Below are 22,995 nucleotides of genomic sequence, written 5' to 3'. Positions count from 1 at the left end.
TTAAACGCGGACCTATAGCAAAAACTATGATCAAAGGAGTAAGTACCGATTACTACCAAAGGCTGGTAAACACAACAGTTCAAGAACTTTTAGCGGGAAACATCAGCCACAGTCTGAATAAGAACATCCTTAAAGCCATTTCACATGAAATCAAAAAAGCACTTCAGCAACGCGAAAATGTTCTGCTGGAGACAAAGCTTACCCAGTCTATCATCAAACAGTGTGATACTGGCTCATACTTTGCTCCTGGTTATGTGCAACACTTACAGATAGACCCGTTTGGAGCACACCTATACACAGAGACAGGATTAAGTATCTTAGTAAGCAAACTGAGACAGAGACATCCTGTGGCTGTATATTTGGATGCAACTGGGGGTATCATTTCCAAAATTCCTGACCAAAACAAAACCATCCTATATTACGCACTGACCTTACCGGGAAAAGGAAGAGATGCTCCGCCGCTGCCAGTTTCCGAAATGATATCCAGTGAACATTCTGTACCGCCAATAACATACTGGTTAATGCAGTTCCTCCTCAAACTTTCTAAATAAACAAATCAGCACATACATCAAGTGGAAACAGACTTTAGCTGGGCAATAATGCAGGCTGTTCTCCTTGCTTTCAGCAAGGAAAGCATCACCGCTTACCTTGAGAGAACATTTGCCATCTGTCAGAAGCAGAAAACATGGGCAGAAATTAAACACACAACGGTTTTACATTTGTGTTCTGCCCATATTATCAAAGCCGTGACTTTAGCCTTCCAAAAGAGGTCATCCGATAAAGGTCTTAAAAACTTTGCCACTTACGTTTTTGCAAGACTACAAAACACAGATAGCCTTGATGATGCTCTGAGAATTTTTAAATCATTCTGCACAGTTTTTACTGCAAGGCATTTCACTGAAACTGTGAAAGAAAGTCTTTGTTTTTTAGAAGCCCTAATTTACAAAGAAGGTGGCATTCTGCAGGATACCACAGGTGAGGTCCTAGAAAAGGTGGAGGTGAGTGACAGTACATCTGCAACAATTGTTGGTGATTCCTCATACTCCAAAATGTTCAGAAACATTTGTGATGAAGTCAGTGCTGTTGTGGAGGGTGAAAATGATTCAAATCAAGCAAATCCATATTACTGCCCGGAAATGATCAGTTTTCTTCTGGACAATTATATGGCCATTTATCCACTCTGGAGCGGGGTTCTGCTGGGAGACCTACAGAGATATGGCTGTGACATGGTCCACTCACCCACCCAAGAATGTCAGAAAAAAAAGACACGAACTGTCATGTTGAAAAGTGGTTCGGCATTGTGAAAACTTCAATTCTGTGCAAGAAAAAACACCTCAGGCCAGCTCACTTCATTCAAGCTTTGTATAGTTCCTTGAAGGGTCGGTACAAAGAGTACATCATAAGGAACAATCTTGCTGACAGTCTCCTCACAAGACCCCTCAGGCCATCAAGCCATGTGGTTTTGGTTGAAGAAAGCTGGGCAAAACGATCAAAAAAACATAAAAAAGGCACTACAAAATCACACTTTTACAAAGCCCCACATGACATTCCAAAAGCAATGCTCCACAGGACAGCACCAACAGTCTGCAATGTCCCTGATGTTCCAAAAGGTGTTACTGAAAAGGTAAATTGATAACTCAAAAGCAGTAAAAGTGTAAGTTCAATTACATGTTTACAGTAAATGTGCTCCATTAATATAAACAATTTTGTTCAGGACTTTACAGAAAAAGTACACAAGGCAAAAAAATCCACTGACCCCACAACTGAAATACACCAATCAGAAGGAAGGGTTTCTGCAGAGGTAAATCAAAAGAGTTTATTAATAATTGTAAATATAACATTTTTTAATTCAATATTGACAGTTTTCCTCTGACAAATCAATATTGCAAGCAGGGGCCTGTACCATGAAGCTGGACTAACTGGCTACTTAATTTTTAGTGTAGTTTGCACCAATCTTGGGTTTTAGGTAACATGACAGCAGCTAGAATATAATCTCTCTTTGCCATTTTATTATGAAGCAGCTGAGCTACCTTCATGGTTCTCAAACCCCAGAATTGGTGTAAACTAAATTGAAACTTAGCTTCATGGTACATGCCCCAAGTTATAACATTCAGAGACATAAAAAAAAACAAAAGTCTGGAAAACTTTTCCCAAACAATATCAACGCAACTAAAATCCACAATAGATGCCCTTTTATATTTAAACGAAAAAAAAAAAAAAAAAAAAAATATATATATATATATATATATATATATATATATATATATATATATATATATATATTGATTAGGGCTGCCCCCGACTAAAGATATTCCTAGTCGACTAATAAATAGTAAAGCGTTTAAAGTATACAGTGCTTACACACAAAAATCAGTGGCCGGAACGTTATAGGCTAATTATGACATAAAAACAGCAATCAGACTGCCTGTGCATTTTAATAATTTATTATCAAAAATACAAACTGTAACAGTTACATGTCAAACAAACAAACAAAAAAAAACAGTTTTTAATAAAATAAACTAAAATTCGTTCTTTAAAATAAATCAAATAAACTTATTTTAATTTTTCAAACTTATATAATTTTATATTGTTCAAAAGGAAAATTAACAAAAACGAACAACTTAATAAATGCACATCGCACAACGCCAAAACTTAGAATAAAAAAGAAGGCGGCAAACAAATTAACAGCCTAAATATTTGATTAAATTGTTTAGTAAAACTATATTTAAGACAAAATGTGGAACAAATAATTTAAAGAACACTAATACAAATCAAAAATATCAGAGCAAAACCACAAACTGCCATTAGGACGACGGATGAGTCTTGACTTGAAACAACAAATTAAAAACATCAAACTAATTTTTCTAACAGAATAAAAAACAACTTCTGCATTATATAAAAACGAAAAAATAAAAATAATATGTATTTATTTATTTGTATAGCCTACCCGATATAAAAAATACCCGTTTTTTATATATATAGCCTAACGGATAGCAAACAGAAACACTACAAAAAGGAAATTTAGCATTCTTACCTAAGCTTTCAATTCGATTTTATTTTTTTCATATTATGTGAGAGGAACACCAGCTTGTCCACATTGCTGGGAAGAAGGGAGCTTCTCGACTTGTTCACAATGAAGCCGGCCTTTGAAAAGATGCGCTCTGATGGAGTGGATGTGGAAGGGATACAGTGGAGGCGTTTAGCTGCTTTAGCGAGCTTTGGATATCGATCCACCATGCCAATGGTCCCGAATCAACCTTTGTTTTATCTGCCAAGTACATTTTTAGTTCATCCTTCTCTTTTCCATGCTCCTCCTCATCAATGGCCATCAGCATGGATATCTCGGCCTGCTTTTCCTTTTTCGGTTCGGGCTCACCCTCCTCTGCTGGGCTAATGCTGCCATGCTCGCTTTCTGGCGCAGCTTCTGTAGATAAACTTTCTGCCAGATCCGACACTGTGGAGTACGCATCTTCTCGTTCGTGTTGGTCAAAGAATGACAAGCTCTTAAAACGTGGGTCTAAGACAGCAGCTTGTATATAAATGCTGGTCGCAATATTTTCCGTCATTTGCCATCTCGTGTCGATTTCTTTTGCTAGTTCTGTCTTTAGTGCTTTTGTGGTGGGACTGTCTTCGTTGCGCAGCACCAAATGGCGTCTCTTCATGTGTATTAACATGGGCAGTGTGGCAGATAGGGATGCGTTTAAATCCTGAGAAAGCAGCTCAGTGAGAGTGATCATAGGCTTTAGCACTGCTACAGTGTCCTCCGCTGTCAGCCAATGTGCTGTTGTGAGATCTAGGCCTCGTTCAGACCGTTTGGTAATTTAGGGTCTGACAGCACAGCTGTAACTGGCCATCTCTGTTCCAAGAGTCTCTCCAGCATGAAGTACGTGGAGTTCCATCTTGTAGAGACATCTTGGATAAGTTTGTGTTCTGCAACATTCTGCTGCTTCTGTTTATGAGTCAGAGCTGTTGTAGCCTTGGTACTTTTCTTGAAATGCCCTACAAGGCGTCTAGCAGCAGCGATGCATCGACATATGGGGTCAGTTTTAAGAGCCACGTTTATGCATAACTGTAACGTGTGCCCTGTACAACGGACGCCCTTCGCATTACCCCAGGATGGATCATTAGAAATCAGTTCTGTGCACAACACCATATTAGCGGCATTGTCATGTACGACTGCTACCCTCTTTTCTTCAGGTATTTTAAATTTTTCCATCACTTCACTGAGTCGCTCTTTTATATTGGTTGCTGTGTGGCTCTCCTCCAGCACTTTTGTTTTCAACACAAAAGAATGTAGTTGCCAATCTTCAGACATGAAGTGTGCAGTAACGGTCATGTAACCCTCACTCTGGATAGAGGTCCACGTGTCTGTTGTAAAGCTGACTGCTGTACAACTTTGTATTTTCTTAACAAGAATTTCTTTAGTCGTGTTGAACTTGCTTGTTAAGCCATGCATTATTGTGTCGCGTTTGGGAATGGTGTAGCCTGGTTCGAGGAATTTAAACATTTCTTTGAACCCGTCACCACGGACAACGTTGATTGGTCTCATATCAAGCACAATGAAATCGACGATTTTCTCTGTGATTTCTCGCTTTCTTTTTTCACTTAGAGGGGGTCTCAAAACTAAACTCTGCTGCTTCATTGTTGACTGCGAAGTTGAAGCGCACGACGCCACATCATCGCTGCTATATTGTGGATGAGCCTAGAGACAAATGCATGTCAAAAACCATGAATATGATTTAACTTAACAGCGCAAATGTGTTTATATCCTTATTGTTAAAACGAGGGGCCATGTGAGGTGGTTAACGTTACTACTTACATGTTTTAAATGATAAGACATATTTGATGTTGACGAGTGAGTTTGCAAACAGCCTTTTTAGGGTCGTCCTTCGCCTTTTCAAAATGATCCCACACTTTGGACTTTTTTCCTGACATAATTATTAGCGTCAACCAGACACCTCTCCCACAAGTGCGCTTTGGTATACCGTGAGGCACGAGATCGCATTGATCTCTCGTTGCTGATGTCATACACTGACTGCGCAGCCCTTGATTGCGTAATTTCACGTGATTTTTTTTTTTTTTTGCAACTAACCGACTAATGAAAATGTATTTGACCAAGCCCTCTTCATATCGACTAAAGTTTAGTCGACTATTTGGGGGCTGCCCTAGTAGAAGTACACAGTTATGTTTCGTTAAATAAGTTGCACATGTAATTTACGTTTTAAAACCACATAAATTTTGTTAATGTGCCTATAACATCTTTACCTTCAAATTTTACAATCAAATTCTAACTGGTTTAATTTGGCGGAAAACCGCTCAATCTGGCAACGATGGCTTTTAAATAGTCATGTAAATTGATTCATTTTTGCGAATCGGTTCTTTTGGGCTTTGTGTGCACGTGATCATCAGGTTTGATTACGAGTGGTCGAGAAAGTCATTGCTAGATGATTGCAATATCTAGTGGCTATTGCAATGCACATTAAGGTAATTGTTTTTAAAGTTGTGTGATAAACTGATTTGTATTGAGTTGACATAAACTAATTGCCGACGGATCGAGTGGTCGAGGCGGCTTCCAAAGGCGTATACTTTTTTTTCCCAGTTGTTGAATAACGGTGAAGATACGTTAAATCATGAGAACCAGAACAATTAAAGCTATGTGCTGTGCACGTGGACGCTGTGTGTAATTCGTGCTGAACGCTTAAATGCGTGGGATTAAGGACGCTTATTAAATTTTATGAACATCATGTCGACAGTTTTTAGAAGTGTGGTAAAAATGTAAAAGGGTAATATTAAATGTTATACTTTAATTGTATTTGGTATCGTAATAGGCTACAGTTAGAGCACAATTGCACGTATGTAGTTTGTTAATAATTGGCATTGACAATTTGATAAATTGGGTAAATATATATGGAATGGGTAAATTTATTGCATTTAATGATGGATGTAGTATTTGTTGTGAATGTGTATAGATATATTGTCACCATATAATTGTTATAGAAAGCATATGTTTTTGTAGTGCATATGTGATTTTAAATATTGATATATATTCATAGTAATTCGTTTGCTTCAAAATTTTGTAATTTTAGGCATGCAATTGTATAATGGGGTAATGTTTATTTTTTTCTAACTACAGTTTTAAGTAAATAATTCTGCCATAATTTTTTGAACAGTCATTGTGATATATCATCTTGTTGGGCATTTTGTGCATATGTCTATACTGCTGTAGTGTAAGATTACAATGCAAGTAATGTGTTTTGTTGTGCACAGGAGTGTTAATATTGTGAAAGTATGAAGAGGGCCAAAGTGGAAATTGAAGGATACCTTCATAGTGTGTCAGCTATCTGTGAGGGTAGTGACAACAAGTACTTTACAGCGTTAATCCAGGAGGCAGATCGTAATAGCCGTATGGTCATTTTTGATCTTCAGAGACATGATGTGTTTCACAATGCAGAGAAGGACAGGTAAGTGGCAAATTGTAGTGAAGAAATGTTTGTTAATCTTTACAATCTGAAATAGGATTGGGAGATATGACAATTGTCAAACATAATTTTTTTCTAGGATAATCAATGGTTGACAATTAGCCTGAGATTGTTTTTGATGCTGGTTTTAACATGTCTAGTTGTATGAACTGTATAGGTAATGCTCTTAGTTTAAAAAATAAATTAATTAAATTAAAGAGAATTGTATAGCTTTTGGAAAAAGTGGATGATATGTAATTAATAAAATGTAGAGTAATGATTTATATTACAAATATACAGAATGTACAAATAAAGTTACCAAGGATAGCTGGTGCATTTAATTAGCATTTAGGAAAGTGATTGGGGGGTTATATATATATATATAACTTTTCACTTGGTTGAAGTTTGATTTGTTTGTAAATGTACATTATTTTAGTAAAGTTGTGGAATTAGTAGTTGCTGATTTCCAGTGATTCAAGAGTATTTTTTATTATATAAACAGCTTAATGAGTGGGCTAATATTATTGTTGTATTGTATATATGGTACGATACACAATAATAATAATAATAATATTAGGTGTATGTGTTGGTTTACTGTTTGTTAATGCATTTTTTTTGTATAGGCTTGGAACAGTGGATTTGAACAGACTTTAAATATGTATGGTAATTAATGCACAGTAAAGTGATGACATTATAATACAACTATTTTATAATTCTGAAGTTGAATTATTATGTTTGTGAAAAATTGGTTTCGTTTATTTAAATGGTAAAATTAGAAATTTTTTATTATCACTTTACTTGTTGCTTAATATAAAACAATGTTAGTTGTAATGTAGTTATACTAATGCAGGGTTTGGTGAATTTAAAAATCCCTGGTAACTGTTAGGCACACACTGTTCTATTTTGGTTGTTTGAATATAAATTTAAGTAGTTTAAATAGGAAATACATTATTTATTAAATGAGTAGAAAAGCATTCATTTACAAAATAAAACAATATGTAATGTTATTTGGTATTGCTATATGTTTATAAATTTTTTAAATAATCAAAATATTATTTAGCATTTTTATTTTTTGATTAATATAAATTTTTTAAATAAGCAAAGTGAACATTTCTTCAGGTTAATTTTGGCAACCATAAAAAGTCTCCTGAATGTTAACAATTATAGTAATGTTAAAACAATAATATATAAATTGTCAGAATGTTTACTTATGGTTATTTGTGGTTATTTAATAAATATAACTAAATTGCTACTAGTTGTTAGTTTAGAGCTGCATCACAGAAGACGCATTTTTATAAAGGTGTGTCTCAGTTGCACGCACTTCAGCATGAGCTTTTTATAGAAATGCATGCATTTTCAGAATTTAAATGATTAATTGAACATTAATTATAATTTAACTGATGAACTAATGTGTTCATCTTAATATTGAGTAATTGCATAAAGATTATATTTGGATATTTTATAGCTTAAACAGATGTCATGTAAACATCATGATGTGAAATTGTTAATGAATCAAAAGAAAGGTTTGTTACATTGTACTGTTATGTACTATTGTTAATTAAAAAAATTAATGAATGTTGAATTAATGAATTGTCCTAGAATTAATGTCATGTTTTAAAAACCTTAAACTTTACTAGTTTAGGTTATCATTGATGCTGAGGAAATCTGAAAGCTATTGGAAGAAATTTGGACTTCAGTTTGTGCTGTTATAGATAATTGATTGTAAATATAATGCAAATGTTTACAAAAATTGTAAGGTTTTGTATCAGAATTTTTGTGTTTGTGAAATTTTGACTGTGTGCTTGATTGAAACGATGAGTTAATTTTTGTTATATTGTTGCTTTTTTCAAGTAATAGAGAGGATAAATGCTATATCAGTTGGTTAGCATATGCAAAATTATCAGTTGATTGAGTATATATAACAACATTAAAATATATTTTTATTGCCAATAGCCCTTTGAACAGTTGGAGAGTGGCAAGATAAAGTGAGATGTTAGGTTCCCCACTACTTGATTTTATGAACCGTGTGACACTTAATACAGTTAATTGTAAACACAATTAAACATATATGTTATGCATAACACTCTGTGTTTGCTATAAAGGAAAAAAAACATGAAATGCTTGTTGTAATCAAAACTGTAAAAAGCAATTTGATTATTTAAATGGTTAAACGGTTTTGGTTTCAGTTTTTCTGTTGAGTGTTTGTCATAGCTGTTGTCACTTTGTGGGAAAAAATTAGTTAACCTTTTACTTTGAAAATAGTATGCAAGTAATGATAATTTATTTGTTATAGTTGATTAGTGCTGTTGGTCTGGGTTTAAAGGCATAAATGAGGCTAATGATTTGTCTGATTAAATCTTGAAAATTCTATGTTTGTTGTGTTGCAGAACCCCTGTAAAGTTGTGCAATGTTCAGCTTTCTCCATCACGTTACAGAAGTGGTGAGACGGATGTCATTTTCACTCCAGGTTCTACATTGAGCTGTGTCCGTCATCTGAATTTCGTGTTTGATGAGAGTTGTCGTGTTGATGTTCGTGATGTTACATTGAAGGAAATTGTGGAAAATGGTCGTGAGTATCAAAGGGTAAGTTTATTTGTAAGATGGCAATAGCATGCATATATATATATATATATATATATATATATATATATATATATATATATATATATATATATATATATATATATATATATTGGCCTCATTAATTTTAAAAATGAGCACATCTTACCCACAAAAAATGTATTGTGTAATATTAGAATGTAGACAATCCTACTGTAAAAATGATTGTAAGTTGATTAATGGGTGACTAAAATTGTTTGGTTTTGATTATGTACAGTTTTAAATATCCGTGTTACAAGCCCACTAGTATGAACAAAAGAGAGAACATTTATTAGTAATGTCAGGGCTTGAAATGAACCTTTTTGCTTGGTAGCACTTGTGCTTTTTAACTTTTTATTTTAAAATGGAAGCCTCAGTTTAGTGCAAAGCTGTCATTATACAAAAATTAAGGAAATGTTTGCATTTGTTTGACTTGTATATTAATTAGGCTATTTTAAAATGGATATTGCTATTATAATGGAAGAACTATTAATAGTTGTAATTTTCCAAATGGAAAAAAGGTTGGTATGTTAGTTATCAATATTTTTACATATGAAAAACTAAAGGATTAAAATGTTACAAAAATTATTATTTTGTACATAAAGTAGTGCGTCCCTGCTTTAATGTTGGTGGGGCTTTTTTTAGTTTATTTATGACTGCATCTGTATAATGTTGTTGTTATTATATCAGTATTATTTATTAATGCATATTTATATATGGTGTATTAAAGCAAAGCTTAAATTTGTTCATATGTCTGGTTTTAGGGACGTATATAGATGGTATATTTAACAGGTGTGTAACGATATTACAAAGTGAATCAAAATATCGCGATACACCAACCATGATATATATTTTAATTTGTTGCAAAATTAAAAATGAAATGCACAATATCACAAATGGTGCCATAATGAGCATTAACTGTTGCATAAAACATCAGAGGAAACTAGTGCTGAATTGTGATATAATGCCATTAATTGATCTATGTGCTATTACATGTAAAATGGAAATATGAAAGGAACATTCAAAAAGTAACTGAAGCTGATATTGATGTAAACATAGTGTTTTGAATTAGTAGATAACAATGCTGTGCTTAATGTTACAGTTTAGTATATGCGTCTAAATTGTGATTTTATTTATTTTGTATTGTTGCAATTATAAAGTACTGAATCAATTTTAAAGTTTTAAATAGATTTTATTAATAATTAAATTTTTAATATCAACACTATTTTCATTATATGTATTGCTGCATTTGTAAGTAGTGTCATTATTAATTGTATGATTAAAATGTGATATTAGTGTAAGGTTATGTTGTTGCTGTATGAATTTGTTTTGTGTAACAAAAGTATGTTGTGTTTTTCCGTTTTAGGTCAACATCAAAATAAAAGTCCTGCAATTGAATGAAGTGAGAGACACATACACCCGCAGTAGGCAAAAAATGGTGACCAGATCGTATGAAGTTGCCGATTCAACATACAGCATGTCCCTGACTGTTTGGGGTGGGGAATTGCTGAATATTGAAAAGTGTTACTCGCTTACAAATGTGTCAGTGCGAAAATTCGGTGGCTGTAGGGTTTGTCAAGCACAGCACAAACTACAATTACAGTTTGTGCTGACGATTTAACGGCAGTTGCAGAAATTAGAGACAACTTTGAATGGAAGGAGGGCATCATCGTCACTGCTGAGGTGAAGATGGAATATTTTTGCCCAAAAAGACATGGATTACCAAAAGTTAATTTGGAAACTTCAGTGACCAGGTGCCAGCAGTGTGACGCCTGTTGTCACACATCAAGAATTGTTGCAGCATTACGAGGAATTATTACAATTGAGGAAATGAGTGGCAAAATGAGTAATTTTGTCATAGATGATTTTCTGATGCGGAAATGCTTGAACATCCCTAACAAGGGCACCTCTGACCCAGATGCACTTGTTGCAATGCTGCTGGGAGATGGGTCAAGAGCTGTACGGGTGAAATTTCATGGCCAGAGGGTCATTGATGTGTCATTTGTCAGTAGCACAAATGCCTTAGCTGACCAAGAAGAAAACGTGGCTGGAATGAGTCAAGACATGGGCGACTGTTCCTCAGAATTGTATCTTGAGGAAATGTTTTCTGAGGGTCAGTTAGAGGAAGTAGCTCATTTGAATACACATGTCGGTGAGCAAGGTGGCAAAAAGGCACACCAATGTGATTTCTCAGATGTTGTAATGGAGGCTAAGGAGTCAAAGAAAAAAACTCCAAAGTCTAAAAAGTGAAACTGTTAGAATACTTAGATTTCAGTTAAATAATTTTCTCTGTATTCAACTGAAATCTACGTATTTTAACTTAAAGCTGAAGGTGTATATAGTTTTGATTACAAGTTTTAGTTATTTGTGAATTTTTGTGAAATAGGCTGTTAATCAAGGACAAAATGCATGTTAATAGTAGATTAGATTTTTTTGTAATTGTTAATGTTCAATAAAGGTTTTCAGTGTTGTACAACAAAGTGTATTTTATTGTACAAAATACATATGTTTATATAAAATAAACATGACATGTATGAAATATATATGCAAATTTATAAACAATATGTATCTAATGTGCTCAAACATTAAAGGCAAGAGAAACATTGGCTTTAAGTTAGCAAAGACTACAATGAAGTAACTTTGAGGACTACAAAAAATGGTTAATGAGGTCATAAATGCTGCAGGTTATGTGTAAAGCAAATGTGCATCTAAGGGCCGTGGCCAGGCTTCCAAAGGACATGATACAAAGAGTGATTACAATACATTTAACTTTTAGACAATAAAAAAAAAGATGGCTCAGAATTTTTCCAATTCAGTGCTAAATTCAGCTAAAATTCAAAGGAGGACAACTTAATCATAATAGCAAAAGCTGAGGATTGTGGTCCACATGATGATTTTTTTCAACAGTTCGAAACATGATAGTTTTAAAAAGTTGTTTCTAATAACTGATTTATTTTATCTTTGCCATTATGACAGCACATAATATACTAGATATTTAAGACACTTCTATACAGCTTAAAGTGAAATTTAAAGACTTAACTAGGTTAATTAGGTTAACTAGGCAGGTTAGGGTAATTAGGCAAGTTATTGTATAATGACCCAGGTGAAAAGAAAGTGTACTTAAGTTGTACTTTTTTGGATGTAATTATTATATTTTAATTGTACTATACTAAATAGATATTAAATGTGTTATTTTGGAACAACTTCAAGTATATTAATTGTTATTTTATATATACTTAAGATTAACTTTAAGCTACTTGAAATATGCTGTAACATACTTAGTTGTGTTAAAATGGACATACTTTAAGTACAATTAAAGTGTACTTTTAAAAATGTATTTTTTTTTAAAGTACATTTAAATTACACACTTGAAACACAGTTAGAGTATATTTTAAGTTCAGATTAAGTGTATTTTTAGTCCAGCTGCAGTGCATTTTAAAACCAATTAAAGTATAGTATAATCCCAGTTGAAGTGTACTTTAAGTGCCGATGAAGTATGATTTAAGCACACCTGAAGTGCATTTTAAAACTAGTTAAAGTATTGTTTAAGCTCAGTTAAAGTATATTTTATGTCCAGTAGAAAAATATTTTAGGCTTCACATTAATGTTATTACTACATTTACTATACATTTGCAGAGTACTACATGACCTACTTTATTTCAACAACAATTAACAAAATCATTCAGTAGAATGTATTTTAATTTTATTTAAAAATATGCTGTAAAAGAACAATACAAACACAAATAACTTCACGGTTTATGAATGCTTGAAAACTTTTCAACATTCAACTTTTTCAATTGACACTTACCATTGTACAACAGTGTGAAGTAAAATGCAAACAAGGAAACACAAGTGTGCCAAAAATCAAACCAAACATAGACCTGATACTTCACTGTATCCTTACAGTGGAGGGAATTTTATTTTTTTATCGAGTAAGCCTTGTTGCATTTACTGCAGATGACAGATCGCACCTGAGACCCTGTGGTGTTTGTTTGTTTGTTTTTTTACGGTGTCTGTGGAAAGAGAAAAGTACTGTTTAGATATAAAAGCAATTTTATAATATAAAAATCCCATACACTGTCAAATAATGTAAAAAAGTTACTAAATGCTATTTTTAATAAATACTATTATTTAGCTTATTCAGTTCCCCTTAACGCTGATAAAAAATAAAATAAATAAATAAAACATTTAAAAAGATGATCATGTACAAGATTAAAACATACCTATGAGCACATTGACCTTGTGAGGGTCCAACTGGTCCTTACAGGTTTCATTGCCAGATTTTCCTGTAAGAGTACATCTTGCAAGAGTTTCTTTACCAAAGATGAATGTGGCCAGTTCTTGGGTGAAAAGTGAAACTCTTGATTTATTCAGTCTCTCATACATCCTCTTTGACACTGTAATATCCGAATCAGCAAGCACCATCTAGATTGAATGAAAAACAAGCAAAAGTACTAGAAAAATTATTTATACAACATTACAAGTGATAACTATGTTACTGTCTTAAATTTAAGTCATAATGCAACAAAAAAGCAGCAAAAAAAAAAAAAAAAAATCTTGTCATAAGATTTTGTCTTACCCTTTCTGATGATGCAGAAGAACACAATTCACTGGAACTCAGGCTTGAACTTGAGCTGTAAGATGAGTTTCTTCTCATGCCCTCCAATACATCTTTGAGAGAATTTACAATTCCAGGAAGGTCTACAAAATTTTAAAATCACAATTAAATGATTAATTCTGGGTGCAACCCAGTACTGGGAAACACCCATACACTCTTGCATTCACACACACTCTCATTTTCATACACTACGGCCAACTTATGGCCCAACTGATCTAGCTGGGACTCAAACTAGTTATCTTCTTGCTGTGAGGTGACAGTGTTAACCACAGAGCTACAGTGCTGCCCTGTAGTCTCCATTTTTAGGTTTAAATTTTTATTTTTAATGAAGCATTGCTGTAATTTAAAAACTTAAATAGTGTATATTTTCTTGTTCTAAAATAAAACTTATCTTGTGAAATGTGCAAGTTGTTAGCAGAAGCATTTTACAAGATAATTAAAAGAGGAAAAAGCTGAATATAAAAATTTAAAACAAATGCATTTTGGTCATGTGCAAAACATGATTAATAAACCTTAAATAAAAAATCCATGCTACTGTAAAATAGCTGTCATTACAGATCCACAATTACTTTTAATCTACAGTTACCTTTCAAAGCTTTGACTACATCGTCATCAAGCTCAACAGAAGTTTTCTGGGGAGATTGTCTCTGCAAAAAGCTGTTCTCCAATTCATTGTCTCCATCATCTTCTTGTTTGTTGTCACTATCCAATGCCGCCTGTATTTGTTAAAACAGATACAAGGTTAGAAGAGGCTCTGCCATACCACTTTATTTCAGTGTTACTGTTGTATTATAAAACAGTCACATTTAACAAGTAGATATTTATTTACAAGTTCTTCACAAGACTACAAACATTCCCAAACTTTTTGAGCGCCTTTGAAATTACTTAGTACTAAAACATTACTTACATTTCTCTTCCTTGATCTTCTCAACTCTGTGTTTTTAAACAAGTCAATCTCAGTATTATCTGAATCATCAGACAATGGAGTAGAGGTTACAGGAACTGTTTTTTCTTCTTTGTAGCTTCTTGAGGTCTCTTTTAACTTGTTTCCCCATTGCAAATATAGCTGAACTTTGAGAAGTACTTGCAACCTAAAACATTTACATAATAAACATTTAAAATTTCAGTGTGGTGTTAAGTGACTATTACAAATACTTAAATTACTGCAGTTAAGTAGTTCTTCTTAAAAACTGTACTTTGAATGATTTTTTTTATTTATCTGTACTTTTACATCTGACACCTGCAACCTTTTACCTGCAGTTACTACTTCTCTTGTCTATAGTAATTGGCTGAAATAATACAGTAATCAGTCCTGTGATTCCTGTCCTATCAAATCGCACATATTCAAATCTAATCAGATGGACCAACCTCAGTCAGATGCTTTATAACTGCAACAAACATTTACAGTGTGAATCATCAAAATTGTCCAAGTAGAAGCAAAATCACGACATGCAATGATGCAAGAACTGTTTAGATTTATGATAAAGATGATCGTACTATATGAGTACTTTTACTTTTACATTTGCACATTTTTTTTCTTGCACAGTATGTTTTTCAGTACTCTTTCCACCACTGCAGAACAACAATCTGGATTAGCAAGATCATCACATACCTTAACAGCTTCAGACTTTTTTTTATTTTCTTGCTGTTCCTTTACTGGTCATCCAGATGTTTTCTTCTTTCTTGAAAGCATCTCTTTTCACAATTAAATCTTTGTACACATCTGCAATTAGACATAAATTAATCAAAAAAAGCAGTACAATTATCAGATTAAACAGTATGAACATAAACCAACATAAAATGGGTATTACTAACAATTAAAAAGTAATTACTAAAAGGGTATTACACAATAACATAAGGATTCTGTTATCAATTAACCTTACACACCGTATACTGTATATTTAATCATTATTATAAGCACAAAAGGACATATATTTTCTATATTTATACTATAATTTGTCCAAACAATAGAAGTTAATGGTTAAGAGAAGTTAGGAGTTGATATAGTAATATACACTAGTAAGAATGCATTCAATTAATTTGCATAACAGAGAAAATACAATTCCATTAATCAGGCTTATATTATTTAATATTGTACATCCAGTAAAACAGCTGTCTATATTAATGCTTGTTCAGAATTAGTTTGAAGTGAGCTATTCATTATTTATATATTAGATTGGATCACAAGCACGTTACAAGGTCAGCACACTGTAATAACCACTAACGTTAGTCAGTCTGCAAATACGTTGGAAAAAGCTGTTCCTTACTGGGTAACCATCATTTAACTAGGCTGAACGGAAAACACATATGTACTTTTCACGTTGAAAATATTTTCTAAAGCCAAAGTGAACAACATAAGTTAGTTATGCTAATAGTTAGCAAGAATAAACTTACCACCAAGAAGCAGTATTTTCGCTGATAGTTTCTTTTGCTCCCCATTCCTGCTTCGACTCTGCAAACATATCTCGATGTAACGTTAACGTTAACCCTCTACAGTGTTGTTCACGCGATCTGACCTGGTTTTCCAGTCGCCGTTCTCCTCGTATTATTATATCGGTGCTGTCTACAATTCACAAGTTCTGAGTCAAATTGCGGAAAGACGTGACTTGTTAATCGGCAAATATTATTAACTTGTTGCCCGCGCTCAATAAGCTTACAGTATGTTTCTATGTATGCATGGGATTGGAAAATTATGTTTCGATTTGAAAAGCTGCGCTCTGATTGGTCAAACTGAATTAAACGTAACATTCAGGTAGACCTTACAGAGAAATGGTGTCATATCATACCTCTGGCAAATAATATCAAAAGAGACTGAAATAATTTATACAAATTGCTTAAACTAGTGATTTGCAAATCTACAACCCTTTGTGGGGTAACATTTTATTTTTTATTTTAGCCATTGAGCTTTTCATTTTGGATGTATGACATATGTTTATGACAGCTGGTACAGTATGTAAGTGAAATTTGTATCAGTTATTTTTTTGTAATAGGTGTACCTTATGTTTTATGTAACTTATGTGAATTTATAAAGTCGATTTTTTTATATTTACATAAGTGGTAAATTTCTATATTTTACTTAAATATATCTTCATTTTGAAAAATAGGTATGTTCATGGTTTGAGTGAACTGTTATACTTCACAAAATATATTTTTAAAAATTCCATATATATTTTGAAAATACAGGCTAAAACACATGCTCGTTTGCAGTATTTAAAATAGGTTTCATTATGTCTAAAACAATTCAAAATAACATGCATATACTAGAAACACACTCAAATTGGTAGTGTTTCCCAATGTGCTTATACAAAGTACACATAAAACATACTTTAAGAAAGAATAAAATTTGTGTGTTTTCTGTAAATACATTAAAATGCATAAATAGTATGCTTGAGTTCTAGCATATTTTTTAAAAGTGCAATTAGACATATATTTTACCAATGTACTTCTAGTATACTTTAAAATAAATACATTAAAATGCAAACCAACACATTTGGATTGCACTTTAAGCAAGTATGTTATTTGTGCTAATTGTGCTTTAAACATACTTTCTACATTTCAAGTACATTTGTAATATATTTAAGAGCACTTCCTTTTCACCTGGGAAAACCTGGAAATCTACTCACATCTGCCTTTGGAATCTATATGGGACTCCGTGGTGAAAAAATACATGGTTTGCAATGAAATTAATCATTAGATAATTCTAATCTTTTCATCTTCGATAACTGTACTTATGTGAGCAAAAGGACTGGCAAATTTACCTTGGACTCCTCACATCCAGCACACTCACCCTTTGGATGTTTACTGTCTGGTTGATGCTTCAGAGCACTGTGCACCAGAATGGCCTGACACAGGAATAGTTCAAGTTCTTTGCAGGTAGCGTGCACCGCAGGCGATAAATGGGTTTCTTGTAATAGGGCTATATGGACCTGTTCTTTCTTTAGAAAGCTAAGAATTTTCTTTCTCTTAATAGGATTGTGTATCCCTCTCATATTCCAACTACAAATTTTTAACGTTGAGTCAGTAGACAATATGTGTCAAAAAATAAAATACAAGAAGAAGCCACAAAATGAGAGAAAACGCAGAAAAAAAAACTAAAAAAAAGAGAAAGAACAAGAAAAAATGCAGAGGTAAAATCGTTCTTTGCACAATTTTAAAAGAATCAAGTAGAAACTATGTACATCAAAAGCGTGGAACAAAAAAGAGCTATTAACAAAATGAAAAGGAGTCAGACTTTGGTCTGTTACGCCCATTTTGGGCGTCAGCTAGATTCCCTGTAGTTATAGAGAAGGTGCAGGACCGGCACACAGAACAAGCAAAAAAAAAAAAAAAACCTTTCTAAGGCTTCAATTAGCTACCTTTAGGTAACAGAAGAACTTCCGGACCACAGCTCAGTCAAATATTGCGACGTAAATGGCAATGAAAAAGTAATCATATATGAATCTGTCAGTATTAAAGAAACAACAATAAATTTTCGATGATAAGTTGTTATACTAAAATGTAGACCTTAAACGGAATGTCCGATCTCAACAGCTAAGCCCTCTAAAACCATACCGGGATGGGGAAAGGATGCTCAGTCAGTAGAAGTGCGGACAGGGGAGCCGCTCTGTAGAGGGGCAGACGCCAGAAATGCAGTGACCTCCTTTGGGTCCTTGAAAGACCTCTCCTGACCGTTCACCTTGACCCTGAGAACTGCTGGATACAACATGGCAAAGACAATTCCCTTCTCTTTAAGCTGTTGTTTAACATGGTAGAATTCCTGCCTTTTCCTCATCACCGCCGCAGAAAAGTCCTCGAATATCATAATAGAAGCACCGTTGTAGGACAGGGCGCGCGCTTGTCTCGCCGCTTGCATGATCCGAACTTTATCCTGAAAGTTGTGAAACTCTACAATGACTGCTCGGGGTAGTTGGCCAGGCGGTGGGCGGCGAGTGAGGGCGCGTTGGCATTGGTCCAGTTTAACATGCCCACCTTTGAAGCTGACTTGTAGCAGGTCTGGTAACCCGGATTTGAAAAAGGAGATCGGATTAAAGTGATCCTTTTAATTATTCAGTATTGTGCAGCTCGAAAATTACATTCCTAGATGATTGCAATTTCAGCCACTTTTATTCTTGAGCAAGTTGTAAACTATGGGCTGTCATTGAAAGCCAAAGTAAACTTATCCTGGTGGTCATCAAACCCAGTACACTGCGAGCTGTGTGACATGTCAAATTGTCCTGCTGGAAGATGGCCTCGTGGTGAATAAAAGCAATCCAAAACAGATGCATGCTTTTGTTGATCCATTGTACCCTCCAGACTGATGAGTGCGTCCAGGGAATTTTATGAATACATTCCTATAACCACAGTGCTGCCTCCTCATATCAAAAGTAGCAGACAATCCAACTTGCACTGTTGCCAACCATTTTCAATGAAAAGGCACTAAGCTCTGCCCTAAAAGTCGCTAAAAGTTGCTAGATTACGTCATACGTCAATTTGCATATTACTGACTTCATCACATTCTACCGTTTCTGTTTGTTTAACAGCCTATGGTTAATAAAGGGGAATTAATATTTACACTACACTTTATGTAAGCATGTCAATTTGACTAAATTTATTGCTGTTTGAATACAGTAAATCATTATAGATGTGTAGTGAATTTGCAGTAATATCTCAGACATAATAAAAAAACAAGTTACAAAATTCTCACTTAAAATATCTGGAATTGTGAACAAGAAAAGAATAAACGGTGAAGCAGATCGGTTTGACTGTACAAGGGAAATACCTTCACACTGCCGGTGCTAAATCATTTGCTGTTGGTACGCAGAGGGGTGATCTGCTGTCAGGCTGCAGGTGGGAGAGGTTGCTGTACGAGGAATGGGCCACCTGTCAGTGCTCTGAGGCGGGGAAGGGGCCGACAGCATCACCCGCAGCTCGTTGAGAAGGGTAGGGATGGTACAGTGTGGACAAATGGGTCTATAAAAATCTCCAGTAACACAAAGAAGTTGCTAGATTTGTTGCTAGTCGCTTTTTAAACCTTTTGTCGCTAAGGGGGTCTGAAAAGTCACTAAATATATCAAGAAAGTTGCTACGTTGGCAATACTGCCAACTTGGGCAAAGTATTTTCCCGGAGGGGCACAAGGAATGTGTGTTCCATATGTGAGAAGGTGGGTGCGATTGGTGTAAGTTATTCAAGTCAGACGCCTCCATTTCTGGAACATTTATGTTTCATTTGCAAGCATAAGGGAGCTACTATGAATATGCGAGAGACTCTTGTCAGAATACTGTTGGCTGATTTTACATCAGTGATTTAAGTAAAAAGAGTAAAATTATTTAAAGAAGTGCTAAATATCATTGTATCATTGGAAAGGGCCGCCATACATAGGGTCTTTTCATAGGGCCAAAAATCTGGGCTACACCCTGGGCTACATCCCTACACCTTCACAAATTCTCTCTCTCTCTCTCTCTCTCTCTCTATCTATATCTCTCTAACACATGCACATGCATACACACTTTCTGAGTGTTGTTGTGTAATAAATCTCTTCTTGTGTTCAGATGCCTGTTTTTTCACACTGGATCCAAACACAGCACACACTGAACTCCTTCTGTCTGAGGAGAACAGAAAGCTGACACGTGTGAGAGAGAAACAGTCATATCCTGACCATCCAGACAGATTTGATGATTTGGCTCATGTTTTGTGCAGAGAGAGTGTGTGTGGACGCTGTTACTGGGAGATTGACTGCAGTGGAGGAGACCGTATGGATATATCAGTGTCATATAAGAGCATCAAGAGGAAGGGAGACAGAGAGTGTGGGTTAGGATGTAATGCTCAGTCCTGGAGTTTGATCTGCTATCCCTCTAGTTTCTCATTCAGACACAATAATATAGAGACTCATCTCCCTGTAGACTCGATTAGCCGTAAAATAGCAGTGTTTGTGGATCACAATGCAGGAACTCTAGTTTTCTACAAGATCTATAGAGACACAATGAGCCTCATCCACTCAGTCCAGACCACATTCACTGAGCCGCTCTGTCCTGGGTTTTGGGCCGAGTATGGATCATCAGTGAAACTGTGCTGAATACCGAGACTGAAGTAAGATTGTACCTATAATCAGGGCATGTACATTTACTTGAAATCCTTGAAAATGCTTGTGTTTGGGGATGCGCATGCGCAACGGATGGTGATGGCTGCTTAGTGAAACGCGCTCTGCTTCAGATGTCCTTTTCCTTTATAAATATTCCTACTGAGATTTAAACTGAGGTTTTAAGTATTTGTTTTTGTTAAGAGGCGTCAGAGATGGCATCCAAACGAGAATTGCTGCACTCGCCCTCCAAAAAACGACCTAAAGATGACGAACGCCTTTGCGAGACGCCATTGCCGAGATGCTCGAAAAACAACTGAGCGCTATAAAGCTAAGTATGTCTGCGATCGTTCGGGAGGAAATTTCAAAGATTTCTACACGTCTTAACTCCCTGGAAAATGATGTCAAAGCGGTCAGCGACAGACTGGATTATATGCAAACTATAGTGTGCGATATTAAAAAGGATTCAATTGCCAGCACGTCGCGTGTGGAGGAGCTACAGGAGAAGCTCTGGCTTTACGAAGATAAGGCCAGACAAAATAATCTAAGATTGGTGGGCTTACCTGAAGGCGCAGAAAGCAGCAATGCAATTCAGTTCCTAAAGACCCAGATTCCTAAGTGGCTGCCGGCCTTGCAAGGGAAGGTGATCGAGATTGAACGCGCACACCGCCTGTACGCGAACGAAGATTCCTCCAGAAAGAAAACGCGCACTTTGATTTTCAAACTTCTCCGGTACAATGACAGGCAAGCGATTCTGAAGGAAGCCAGAAATTCTTCATCTCTAAATTACGAAGGAACCAAACTATGGTTCTTCCCCGATTACAGCAAGGGCACGTCTCAAAAAAGGAAAGTCATGTCAGAAAAAAGGAAACGTCTCCAACAGTTGGGCATTGAGTCCTTCTTGTTATACCCAGCAGTGGTTAAAGTGTTAAACGGCCGTGAGCAAATTCTCTTCAAAACACCCACAGATCTGGAGAAGTTCGTCTCATCGCTAAATGCTAAATCCGATGGGAGAAAACCTGACGGCGCGATCCACTGACTAAATTTTGCCTCATATAAAGGGTGCTTACTACATATTTCAAGTAGGAATTTACGTTGTATCACTGATATGGACATTTGATTAAGCGGGACACAGGTTCCTGGGTTTAGCCGCGCAGCTCGAGCGCATGGCCTTGAATTTGTTTATTTTCCAGGCAGGTAAGAGAGACTGTATTCTCTCTCTACAGGCTGCCATTTATATTTTGTTTATTTTGTTTTTATTTAATTCATTCATTTCGTTGTTGTTAATAGGGTTTGCTCTTTATTATTATATATTCAATTTGATGGTTCTCTGGGGTGACATTCTTGATTACATGTGTGCTATTTATGGGTTTAAAATGATCACTTTATCTGTTAAGTGTTTAATCTATGCGCTCTGTTATGAATGATATCAACGTGATATCGTGGAATGTCAATGGCTTGAATTCACCGGTAAAGAGAACAAAATGCCTGGATTATTTACATCGTAAGAGAGCCGATATAGCTCTCATACAAGAATCCCACTTCAGGGCCTCAGATGTTACTCGTTGTCTAAATAGACATTTTAAAATTATAGCCGCTTCACCTTACACTAGCGCTTCAAGAGGAGTGCTAATACTTCAAAATAGAAGATTCCCATTTATATTAGAGAAATCAGGGAGTGATGATCATCGGTGGATCACATATGTTTTAGGATCGTGGAATAGTTTAAAAATAGCTTTTGTTTCAGTCTATGCCCCAAATAAATTTGACGCAGATTTTTTTCCCTCGCTTACCAAGCTCCTTTTTAGCTTTGGTGACTACAATCTGGTGGTGGGTATGGATGCTAATGCAGTTGTCAATCCCTCTATTGATAAGTCTCTCTCCGCACCGTCCGCGGTACACAGTGACCAGGCTTCCCGGGCATTGAACGAGCTTATTTTGGATAACGACTTGTGTGATATCTGGAGGATGCAGAATGAAAATTGTAGAGACTATACCTTTTATTCTTCCCGACACAAGACATTTACAAGAATATATTATATTCTTATATCAAAATATTTAATTCAGAGTGTAAATAACATAGGTATTCTCCCTATGCTCATTTCAGACCATTCGGCAGTAATTTGTAATTTGTCACCCCCTACAGGATTTCAAAGGACAAAAAGGTGCCGCTTTAACACAACTCTGCTACTGAAAGATGATTTTATTAAACAGTTACGAGATAATCTGACCATGTTTATTTCAGAAAACTCCAGTTCAGCAGTTA

General features: G+C 35.1%; 1 protein-coding gene and 2 long non-coding RNA genes across 3 annotated transcripts in view; 1 reads left to right on the top strand and 2 right to left on the bottom strand.

Moving 5' to 3' along the window:
- LOC130222162 (gastrula zinc finger protein XlCGF7.1-like) overlaps positions 1–22,995 on the top strand; it is a 257,981-nt gene that overhangs the window by 17,912 nt on the left and 217,074 nt on the right. The gene's annotated exons all lie outside the window — the stretch shown is intronic.
- On the bottom strand, positions 81–1,257 carry LOC130222249 (uncharacterized). The gene is made up of 3 exons (XR_008836378.1): positions 431–1,257; positions 203–290; positions 81–128 (listed from the first exon to the last, which is right to left on the bottom strand). It is a non-coding gene; the product is annotated as an uncharacterized LOC130222249 (long non-coding RNA).
- LOC130222273 (uncharacterized) lies at positions 12,988–16,134 on the bottom strand. Its single transcript, XR_008836405.1, has 7 exons — positions 16,069–16,134; positions 15,287–15,397; positions 14,582–14,765; positions 14,261–14,390; positions 13,636–13,757; positions 13,280–13,481; positions 12,988–13,069 (listed from the first exon to the last, which is right to left on the bottom strand). It is a non-coding gene; the product is annotated as an uncharacterized LOC130222273 (long non-coding RNA).

This window comes from Danio aesculapii, chromosome 4 (genome assembly GCF_903798145.1).
Source record: "Danio aesculapii chromosome 4, fDanAes4.1, whole genome shotgun sequence".
In the NCBI taxonomy this organism is placed as follows: domain Eukaryota; kingdom Metazoa; phylum Chordata; class Actinopteri; order Cypriniformes; family Danionidae; genus Danio; species Danio aesculapii.
The sequence above is the reverse complement of the archived record's forward strand: the minus strand, read 5'-3'. Positions and strand labels throughout refer to the sequence as shown.